The sequence below is a fragment of the Nuphar pumila genome, chromosome 1 (genome assembly GCF_984573655.1).
Source record: "Nuphar pumila chromosome 1, dmNupPumi1.hap1.1, whole genome shotgun sequence".
NCBI lineage: Eukaryota > Viridiplantae > Streptophyta > Magnoliopsida > Nymphaeales > Nymphaeaceae > Nuphar > Nuphar pumila.
Genome location: NC_143249.1, coordinates 35,561,841 through 35,572,704, shown reverse-complemented (window position 1 = coordinate 35,572,704; position 10,864 = coordinate 35,561,841). Strand labels below are relative to the sequence as shown.

General features: G+C 36.7%; 1 pseudogene; it reads left to right on the top strand.

The window, feature by feature from the left end:
- Window positions 1-6,270: 6,270 nt before the first annotated feature.
- LOC149848674 (uncharacterized) lies at window positions 6,271-10,492 on the top strand (annotated as a pseudogene).
- The last annotated feature ends 372 nt before the right edge of the window (window positions 10,493-10,864 follow it).

The following is a 10,864-nucleotide window of genomic DNA, read 5'->3' as shown; positions in this document are numbered from 1 at the left end:
CCTACCAGTTATACAACCGTACCATTTGGTGTTCAATGTCCCAACACAAGGTGAGGTGCACTAACTGCTCCTGCCAGACAAGCAGAGCCCCCCAGTTGGTTTAGCGATCCAGGTTTTGCATAGAAAATATATGGCACATGGACAGACAGAAAATTCTATACATCCTACAGCAGTATATGGAAAGGACAAGGAGGACACCTAAGGTATCTCATACTATCTAAATGCGAGCAATGCTCTACATGCTTCCCTGAAGTTTCTTCAACAATGGAATGTAGGTATTAATATGAAACATACAGCACATGGATTTACAAGGCTAGCTTGGTTTAGCATTATATGCCTACAAAAAAGACAGCATAGGACAACTAAGGAGATCCCATGATACTGCCCAAGCGTGAGTGCTCATTTTTAATATTAGCAAAATAAGTACTGCCAAAGAGCTGGGTGTACTCTGGGGGACCTCAAGAGTTTTACCAATCGGAGTCCAGCCAATATTACTACAAGAAAAAAAAGCCTTAACTGGCTTATCCCCCAAGCACACCGGTAAAAGGCTCATTTTCAATGGCGCCATTTTGCTTAGCACCAGTGAAAAGGTTCTTATATTGGCGGCAGCTGTTCTGTGCCAGTATAATCAATTTTTTTGGTGCACAAAAAAGCGCAACAAGAAAAAAAATTTGACGCAATGAATATTTGGTCCATTAAAGAGTCATTTTTTCGGGCCCACAAAGAAAGTTCGCCATCAAACAAACGCAGTTAAAAAAATATTGGATCCAGAAACTTCACACGAGCATCTTTCCCTCTCTCTGTCCCCCCCTCTCTCTCCTTCTCTCTTTGTAAAAACCAGCCACCACCATCGACACGGTGACTATCGACCACCTCCACCAGTGCACCGACCATCAACCACTCCCTCCCTCGCTCTCCTAATGCCTATCACTGTCGATGCAACACCCTATCGCCTTTTACCACCGTGCCAAGGTATGCCTTTTCTTTTTTCTTTTGTATTTTAACTGTTAATTTAGAAATTCATTTAGTAAATGCATGCCTAATACAATTTTTCAAGTATAATTTAAATTTTAAGAATTTTGTATTTTAATTGCTAATTTAGAAATTTATTTAGTAAATGCATGTTTAATCTGATTTTTTTCAAGTATGAATTAGATTTTATGGGTTTTGGATTTTAATTGCTAATTTTTATAATTTATTTAGTGAATTCATGCTTAATCCTTTTTTTTTGTTAGTAGATTTATCTTAAATCAGTTTTTTTTTTCTTATCTATGATTTATATTTTAGGGGTTTTATATTTTAATTATTAATTTTATAATTTATTCAGTGAAAGCATGTTAAATCTGATTTTTTTAAAGTGCGATTTAGATGTTAGGGGTATTGTATTTTAATTGCTAATTTTATAATTTATTTAGGGAATGTAGGTTAAATTTGATTTTTTCAAGTATAGTTTAGATTTTAAGAAATTTTTTATTTTAATTATTAATTTAGAAATTTATTTAGTAAATGCATGTTTAATCTGATTTTTTTTAAGTATGATTTAGATTTTAAGGTTTTTATATTTTAATTATTAATTTAAAAATTTATTTAGTGAGTGAATGCTTAATCTAATTTTTTTAAGTATGATTTAGATTTTAAGGGTTTTGCATTTTAATTATTAATTTTGTAACTTAGTTAGTGAATGCGTGCTTAATCTATTTTTTTTTTTGCTTAGCACAATTTAGATTTCAAGGGTTTTGTAATTGAATTGCTAATTTTATAATTAATTTAGTGAATTCATGCTAGATTTATTTTTTTTCAAGTATGATTTAGAGTTTAGGAGTTTTATATTTTAATTTATAATTTTGTGCTTTATCTAGTGGATGCATCCTAAATCAGATTTTTTCTCATGTATGATTTAGATTTTAGGGATTTTGCATTTTAATTGTTAATTTTATAATTTATTTAGTGAATGTATGTTAAATTTGATTTTTTTCTTATGTATAATTTAGATTTTCGATGTTTTGCATTATAATATATTGATTTAATGCATGCTTATTTTGTCATAAATATTATTAACTTATTGTTAAATTTTGAAGATATGCATCCTAGACGTGTATCATCATAAGCATCAATTCATGGACAAAAACATAAGGTTGACATTAATATGTATGACCAACCTATAGGGAAAGAGACACAATACTTAAGTAGCTTTATAGGAACAATCACACGAGATCTTGACCATATACATTTACATTTTTTTTCTAGCATGTATTACCAAATTCTTACATGGAGGATGCTTGGACATTCCTAAGATAATGAAAGCATGGATGTTGAAGGAATATACAAAAGCCTGAAGAAACTTCAGGTGCAAGCTTAAGAAGATCTTCAAGCAGCGTAGTACTCTCGATGAGCGACTAACAACACATTCACCATACACATCTTCTTATGAGTGAGAATGCTCGATGCATTATTTTGAAATATAAAACTTCAGGTTATGAGATACCATTATTTTCTTATTTCATGAGTTATAAAATTGTTTGTACATATTTGAAAAAAAATCTTGTCTTTTTTTTTTAGCTGTTATTTTTTAACATGTTAATTCATAATTTTCTCTAATATTTTAAGTTTTTAAGTTCAAATGTGAATGTTTGAGTTATTGAGATTGAAGTTATGAAGGGTTGAAAGAAGAAATATATATAGTTGTGTGTATGTATGCTTTAAATATTAAGTTTCTTGTAGAGCTTCAAATGTGAATGTTAGAGTCATGAAGGTTCATTATTGAATGAATAAAATAATTAAGAAGTATGATTTAGAATGAATGAATGTATGAACTACTTCGAGTTTAATGAATGAATATATGTATGAACATGTTTCATTTTGAATGAATAAAAATATATATATATATATATATATAAGTAAGTTTATTATTGAATAAATATACATATAAGCATATTCATTTGGTGATGAATGAATGATTGTAAGAGTTGATTCATATTAAATGCAAAAAATAAATGTACGCTTGAACAAGTTTATTTTAGAATGAATGAATATATTCATTTTGAATTAAATAAATGAATAAATGTATAAACTGATTCATTTTTAAAAGAATGAATTCATATACCTATGAACATATTTATTTTTGAATAAGTGATTGAATGAATGTATGAGCAAGAATGAATGTATCTATGAAAATATTTATTATTAAATGAATTTATGTATAAGCATGTTCATTTGGCGATGAATAATTATATAAATGAATGATTGTAAGAGTTGGCTAATGCAAAAAATGAATGTATGTATGTGCAAGTTTATTTTAGAATAAATAAAAAGAATGCATAAATTTATTTTCAATGAATAAAATGAATAAATGCATGAACTGATTAATTTTTAAATGAATAAATAAATGTAAGTATATATGGATGTATTATAAGCAAGTTCATTTTAGAATGAATGAATGTATAAGCAAGTTCATTATTGAACGAATGTATGAGTGAGTTAAACATGAGAGAAAAGTTAAATTAGCAAAAAAATGAAAATCATTGATGCTAAAAAAGCATCAGAAAAGGTATTTTTTCTAGTGCTACATTAGCACCATAAAAAGTGTTAATTGGCGCATGCATTGTGTTAGGGAAAATTAGGTTTTACTAGCATAACCTTTTTATTGACGCTAAATTAGTGCTAGTAAAAACCTTTACCAGCATTAGGCAGACTTTTACTGGTGTTATTTTAGTGCTAGTAAATGTTTGATTTCTTGTAATGTATATGATTGGGGGGGAGGGGGGGGGGGATTTTCCCTTGGACTTGATAAAAAAAATTCCATGTCCCTTGTGAATTATATATGAAAATTGACAAATATTGTTGCTAATAAAAACATAAAAAATTTTCTTTGACATTAGGAGCTATGTCCATAAGATACAATTTTCATGCTAGAAAACAATAATAATAGCCCTTAAGAACATATATGGATGGCAAATGAAATGCAAGTAATTAAGTTAATATGCCCTTAAATAGATGTTTTTCAAGTAAAAAAAATTAATTAGAAAAATAAAAAAGCCCATGAAGACTTGGAGGGAGACTGATCATGCATATATTTTGCATTTTGTTCATCTTATTTTATACATGATCCATAGAAAAATCGTATTAAAAACCTATTTTTATTGTTAGTTTTGAGAAACCGCATTTGAATAAAAATTATCAGAAAATCATGTATTTCAAAGCTTGCCTTGCATTTTTAGTGTTTTTATTAGTTTAGGATTTTCCCAATTGTAATTTACATAGGTTAGGTTTTAATTAAATAATCTTTAATTAGTTTAGGAAGTTTGATTTTCAAAAAAACATGTTTTTCTAAATAGGGTCTTTTTGGAAATTATTAAAAATAGTTGGACTTGTTTTGAAAAATTTGTTTTAACCTAAGTTTATATTATAAATAAATTTGTTGAGGGCTGGAAAAACGTTTTTTCCAGCAGCCTCAAGCCCTCCTCTCTCTTTCCCTTCTCTTATCTTCTTCTTACTCCCTTCCTTTCTCTCTTTGTCGATTTCTCTGCCTCTTCTTCTTCTTCTTCGTCTTCTTCTTCCTCCTCTTATTCTTCTTGCCCTTCTTATCGACAACAATACAGTCTTTTCATCAGGGAGATACTTGCTTGCAGCTGGGATTAGCCACCTTCTCTTCTCATCCAATCTGTCGGAGGTGATCCACAACGGGAAGTATTTGGACGTGCGGTGAGCCCCTTTTTGTACCCTCGAAGTGCTTTCCAAGGTCCCTTCAGGCCCTCAAGGAGTTCTCAAATCGAGAGAATAGCAAAAACACCAACAACAAGAAAGAGGGAAGGATAAAGGGAAGCAAATCAATTCAAGAGGGATCACAAGAAGACTCAAGCACTGAAGACACTTTCTTTTATTTTTAGAATAGGATTTTATTTTATTCAATTCATTTGGGTTTGTAATAAGGCACATTAATTATCTGTTTAAGTCCTCTGCAGAGGCAACACTATATTATTTATTTAATTAATCTTTCATTTTCAAGGCAATAAAACGTAGTTTAGATTGTGTGCTTGAATACAAAGTATTTCTCGTTCCCTGAGAACGACCCAGACTCCACCACTCGTGCGAGCCAGTTTTTATATTTTTTGTGTCCGGCTTTCACTTGATTTTTATTAAAAATATTATTTAAAAAATTGTTTTGATACAACTCACACCAAATTTTTGGCGTCGTTGCCAGAGAACGATGATTAATACGAGTATTCACTTTATTGTCAGTGTTTGTTCGCATGTTGATAGGTTGCTAGTTTCTTTTTTGTTCTTTACTTAGGACTCTTTAGTTTCTTTTTCCCTGTTCATTAACTAGGATTGTTTAGTTTCTTTTTTGTATTTAGGTTTAGAACTACGTTGCTTGTAACCCTAGATACCAGCTTACCTTTCTTGCATGACCCACTTATTAGGATACCCTTAGAGGTGACTGTACACGATTGGTGTCGTGCTCATAATTTATTTTTCACATAATATCTTTTTGGGTGCAAGTGCGTGGTGGTTGTTTACTACTTTCTAATTATTCTTATTTTTACCTACGTTGTGGTTTGCTGTGGGTTGGCCGCTTTGCACGTTAGGTAGTTAGAAAACCCATATCTTAGGATGGTTGCTGCATTGGTCTACCCTCAGGTGCATGCAAGGGCGACACTCACTTGACCAAGAGCTTGCTGAGATTGTCGATGACCCCGAGTCTCTTATTAGGAGAGCTCATCGATCCGGCCCCATGACTTAGGATCAACAGTTGATCCGTCCCTTTAGGGAGTACTTCATACCCAATACTTACTCTCCTGCATCATGAGATCTGATGTAGGAGCAAACCATTTTGAGATCAAGGCCAGTGTCATTCAAATGTTACCATCTTTTTATGGCCTTAGCAACGAAGACCTCTATCGTCATCTTGATGAGTTCCTCAAGATCTTCTCTACATTGTGGATTAATAAATTTGAGAATGATGTGTTAAGGTTAACATTGTTTTCTTTCTCCCTCAAAGACAAAGCCAAGCACTGGCTGAAGACTCTAGATACGGTTCAGATTACCACTTGGGAACACATGCAAAGAGAGTTCCTCAAGAAATATTTCTTGATTGGTAAGACGAACCAATATCGAAAGGCCATCACCAGCTTTTCATAGATTGAAGGCCAAATGTTTCATGAGATGTAGGAGAGGATGAAAGATCATCTCTAAAAGTGTCCCCACTAACAGGTGCCCCATTAGCAACTGGTACAATATTTTTAAGACGGGTTGACTGAGAAGAACCACCAAATGGTTGATGTTGTCTGTGGGGGCACTTTCATGCTTAAGAGTGAGGATAAAGCATGGACTCTTTTTTCGACCATGAGCGAGAACTCGATGTACCATGCTTCTGCCTCATGTTCTGAGAGGGCCACACCTGCGCAGGATGGTGCAAAGAAGGCAAACATATTTGAGATAGGGACACACCTTGAGTTGCAAAACAAGGTCGACCAACTGTCCCAGAAATTGGACCAGCTGTTATCGAATTCCTCTCCTGCCCTGCAGGTGTGTGCGTTGTGTGCTAGCCCTGCACACCATTTTGTTGACTACCATGCAGTTCCACAGTATCCTAAGTTTGTCCAGGAGCAAGCTCAGACGACGCAAGGTTTTGCTAGGCCCATACCGAACCTATATTCCAACACGTATAACCTGGGTTGGTGGAACCATTCCAATTTCTCGTGGAGAAATCCACAACACCCACCCCCTTCCCAGCAACCGCCTAAGTAAGGCGGTTATGCGCTTGGTTTGTAGAGAACCAGTTCCCAATAGTCCTATAGTCAACCTCTATCTTAGGAGCCTGCATCCAGCCATTCCTTTGAGGACAAGATGTTGCAGGCCTTCTCGAACATTTAGGCGAACCTGAGTTCCCACACTCGATCGATTTTTAAGTTAGAGACGCAGATGGGACAGCTCACCGAGGCGTTTAGCAGGCAAAGCGAGGGGACACTGCTCAGTCAGTCGATGGTGAATTTGAGAGATAAGGACCCGATGCATGCCTTGCATAGAGCATATAGTCACCAGGAGTAGGCTCAAGCAGTTGTCACCCTTAGGAGTGAGAAGTAGTACCAATTGAGGGAGGTTGCAAAAGAAAGTGAGAGACCAATTGAGCAATAGGTCCCCATCGATTCACCTTAGGAAAACGAGAGAGATCCCCCATCTGAGCTTTCCAAGTCCTATATACTCAAAGCTCCTTTTCCTTGGGCATTAGAAAGGCTGAAGTCGTTAGGAAAGCAGGGAGTGAACATGTAGGAGATGCTTGAGATATTCAAGCACATTCAGATAAACCTTCCATTGCTAGATGTCATCCAATAGGCCCCTACATATGCAAAGTTCTTGAAGGAGCTTTGTACGCAGAAGAGGAAGTTGAGGTTCCATGTGTCGAAGAAGATTTATCTGACTGAGCAAGTGAGTGCAGTGTTATAATACCAAACCTCACCCAAGCTCAAGGACTCAGGGGCTCCTATTATTTCATGTGTCATAGGAGACATCACTGTTGAGCGTGCTCTGCTTGACCTTAGGGCAAGTGTGAATATCTTCTCAGGTTTCTTTTATGACAAGTTGAGATTGAAGGAGATGAAGCCAACACCTATGACTTTGCAGCTGACAGATAGATCGATCAAGGTCCCACGAGGGATTCTTGGAGATGTTCTTGTCAAGGTAGAAGACTTCAATTTCCGTGATGACTTTATTATTTTGGATATGGAGGGAGTAGATGATATGAAGCAGACCCCCATCATTTTAGGTCGCCCCTTCCTGGCTACAACCAATACATGCATCAATTATCGCACCGACGCTATGAATATTTCATTCGGTAACAGAAAGATGAGACTGAACATTTTTCATGTTGCAATGGGCCCTACAGAAGCAAATGCTTCTTTTCAAGTAGATTTTATTCAGGACCTGATAGAAACAGAGTCAGTGTGGGCATTAAGTGATCCACCTCAAGAGGAGGTTGATGAATCACTCAAGAGAGATTGCCTTAGATTGATTAATAGATGGTCAGGTGAGTTGAATTAGACCTGGAACTTTGAACCACTTTATGAGTTGGCAGAGAAGCCTACTTTACCTTTCATTGAGAGTTCGTCCGAGCTTGAGTTATAGCCTTTACCAGCTTCGCTCAAGTATGCCTTTCTAGGCAAAGAACAAACTCTTTCCATCATTATTTCTGTAAACCTGTCTGACTCGCATGAGCGTTAGCTTCTTCAGGTCTTGAATGCGCATAAGGAGGTGATTGGTTAGTCGGTGACGGATGTAAAAGGGAAAGATCGCTCTTACTGCATACATCAGATCATCATGGATGAGGGTGTTAAACCCTCTAGAGAGATGTAGAGGAGGTTGAATCCCCATATGAAGAAAGTGGTCAAGTGCTTGGACCACTACAAAGTGACGAGTATGCATTGATTATAGGATTATCTATCTCATCTCTAATAGTCCGTGGGTGAGCCCTTCTTAGGTTATCCTCAAGAAGTCGAAGCTCACCGTTGAGCTGAATGAGAAATGAGAGAGTATTCCCATGAGGACCACTACAAGGTGACGAGTATGCATTGATTATAGGAAGTTGAACAGTGCAACATGGAAGAATCATTTCTCGTTAACGTTCATCAACCAGATTTTAGAGAAACTCGCAGGCCAACATTATTTCTGTTTCCTGGATGGTTATTCAGGATATAATCAAGTGGTCGTTCACCCTGAAGACCAGAAGAAGACAACATTCACCTATCCATATGGCACTTTTGCATTTCGGAGAATGTTGTTCGGGCTCTACAATGACCCGACAACATTTTAGCGGTGTATGATGGCGATTTTTTCTCATATGGTGGATGACGTCCTTGAGATTTTCATGGATGATTTTTTGGTCTATGACTCTTCATTTGATGATTGTCTTCAGAAGTTATCGAGAGTGTTGAAGCGTTGTGTGGAGATAAATCTCGTGCTTAGTTGAGAGAAGAGTCATTTTATGGTACAACAAGGGATTGTGCTTGAACACATAGTGTCTAAGAAAGGGATTGAGGACGATAAGGGAAAAGTGGAGACCATTTTCATATTATCTCCACCGACCTCAGTGCGACAGTTGCGTTCATTTATAGGCCATGCAGGTTTCTATTGGCGGTTCATCAAGGATTTCAGTAGGATTTCTAGACCGTTGTGTAACCTATTATCGAAAGATCATCCATTTGTTTTTTATGATGCCTGTCTGAAGGCATTTTTGTCTTTCAAGGAGGCCCTCACCACTGCAATGATTCTGCGATCTCCCGATTGGTCAGCACCCTTTGAGATCATGTGCGATGCTTTCGATTACGCGGTTGGAGTCATTCTGGGCTAGAAGGTAGAACAGAAGTGTCATGTCATTTACTATGATAGCAGGACCCTCTTCGATGCTCAACTGAATTACATGACCATTGAGAAGAAACTGTTAGCTGCAGTGTTTGTTCTGTAGAAGTTCTGTTCTTATTTGTTGGGTTCTAAGGTCATCGTTTACTTATATCATGTCGCTCTGCGGTACCTGATGAGTAAAAAGGATGTCAAACCACGTCTCATTCGGTGGATCCTTCTACTATAAGAATTTGATCTCAAGATTCAAGATAAGAGTAGATGTGAGAATCTTGTAATAGATTATTTGTCCAGACTGACTGTGGAGACTTCCATCGATCATGGACAAATTGATGATTTCTTTCTGGATGAGCAGTTGTTTTATGTCAAGCATCTACCCTGGTTTGCGCATATCATAAACTATCTGGTGACCAGAGAGTTTTCTACACATTAGAACATGAACGAGAGAGATTGGTTCATGTTACAGGTGAAACACTATTTCTGGGAGGATCCATAGTTATTTTGGTTATGCTCAGATTAGATGATTCGAAGGTGTGTTCCTGAGGAGAAGTTCGATTCTATCTTGGAGTTTTGTCATTCCTTGGCTTGTGGAGGGCACTTTTCTAGCCGAAAGACCACTGCAAAGGTCCTCCAGTCTAGATTTTGGTGGCCAACACTACATAGAGACACTCACAATTTTTGTTGAAGATGCTTACGCTGTCAGCAGACAGGGAGCATTGTCAAGCGCAATATGATGTCCCTTTCTCCCATTCTTGTTGTTGAGATCTTTGATGTTTGGGGCATCAATTTTATGGGCTCCTTTCCATCGTCGTCTGGTTTTGTTTACATTTTAGTGACGGTTGATTATGTGTCCAAGTGGGTTGAGGTTGTAGCCACCCAGATCAACGATCATAAAGAAGCACTTCGATTTATCAAGCACAACATCTTTAGTTAGTTCGGTGTTCTGAGAGCAATGATTAGTAATGACGGTCTGCATTTTTGGAATGTGCAGGTTGCTTTCTTACTCAAAAAGTACTCAATACATCACCGGGTTGCTACACTTTACCATCCACAGATGAGTGTCCAGGTTGAGGTTTCCAATAGGGAGATCAAGCGAATTCTTGAAAAGATAGTCCGGCCAGACTGCAAGGACTGGTCTTAGCACCTTTATGATGCCCTTTGGGCTTATAGGACTGCTTTCAAGACTTCGATTGGTTTTTGAGAAGCCATGTCATCTCTTTGTCGAGTTGGAGCATAGGGCCTTTTGGGCGATTAAAAAGTTCAATTTTGATATGACCCAAGCTGGCGCTGAGCACAAATTACAAATGACTGAGCTAGAGGAGTTGCACAATGAGGCTTACGAGAGTGCCAAGATCTACAAGGCTCGAACGAAGCATTTTCATGATCAACATATTTTGAGAAAGCAGTTCAAACCTAGGGCTTTATAAGTCGCATCTCCATCTTTTTCCAGGGAAGCTGAAGTCCAAATGAGATGGCCCATTCATATTACAGGAAGTGTTCACTCATGGTGTAG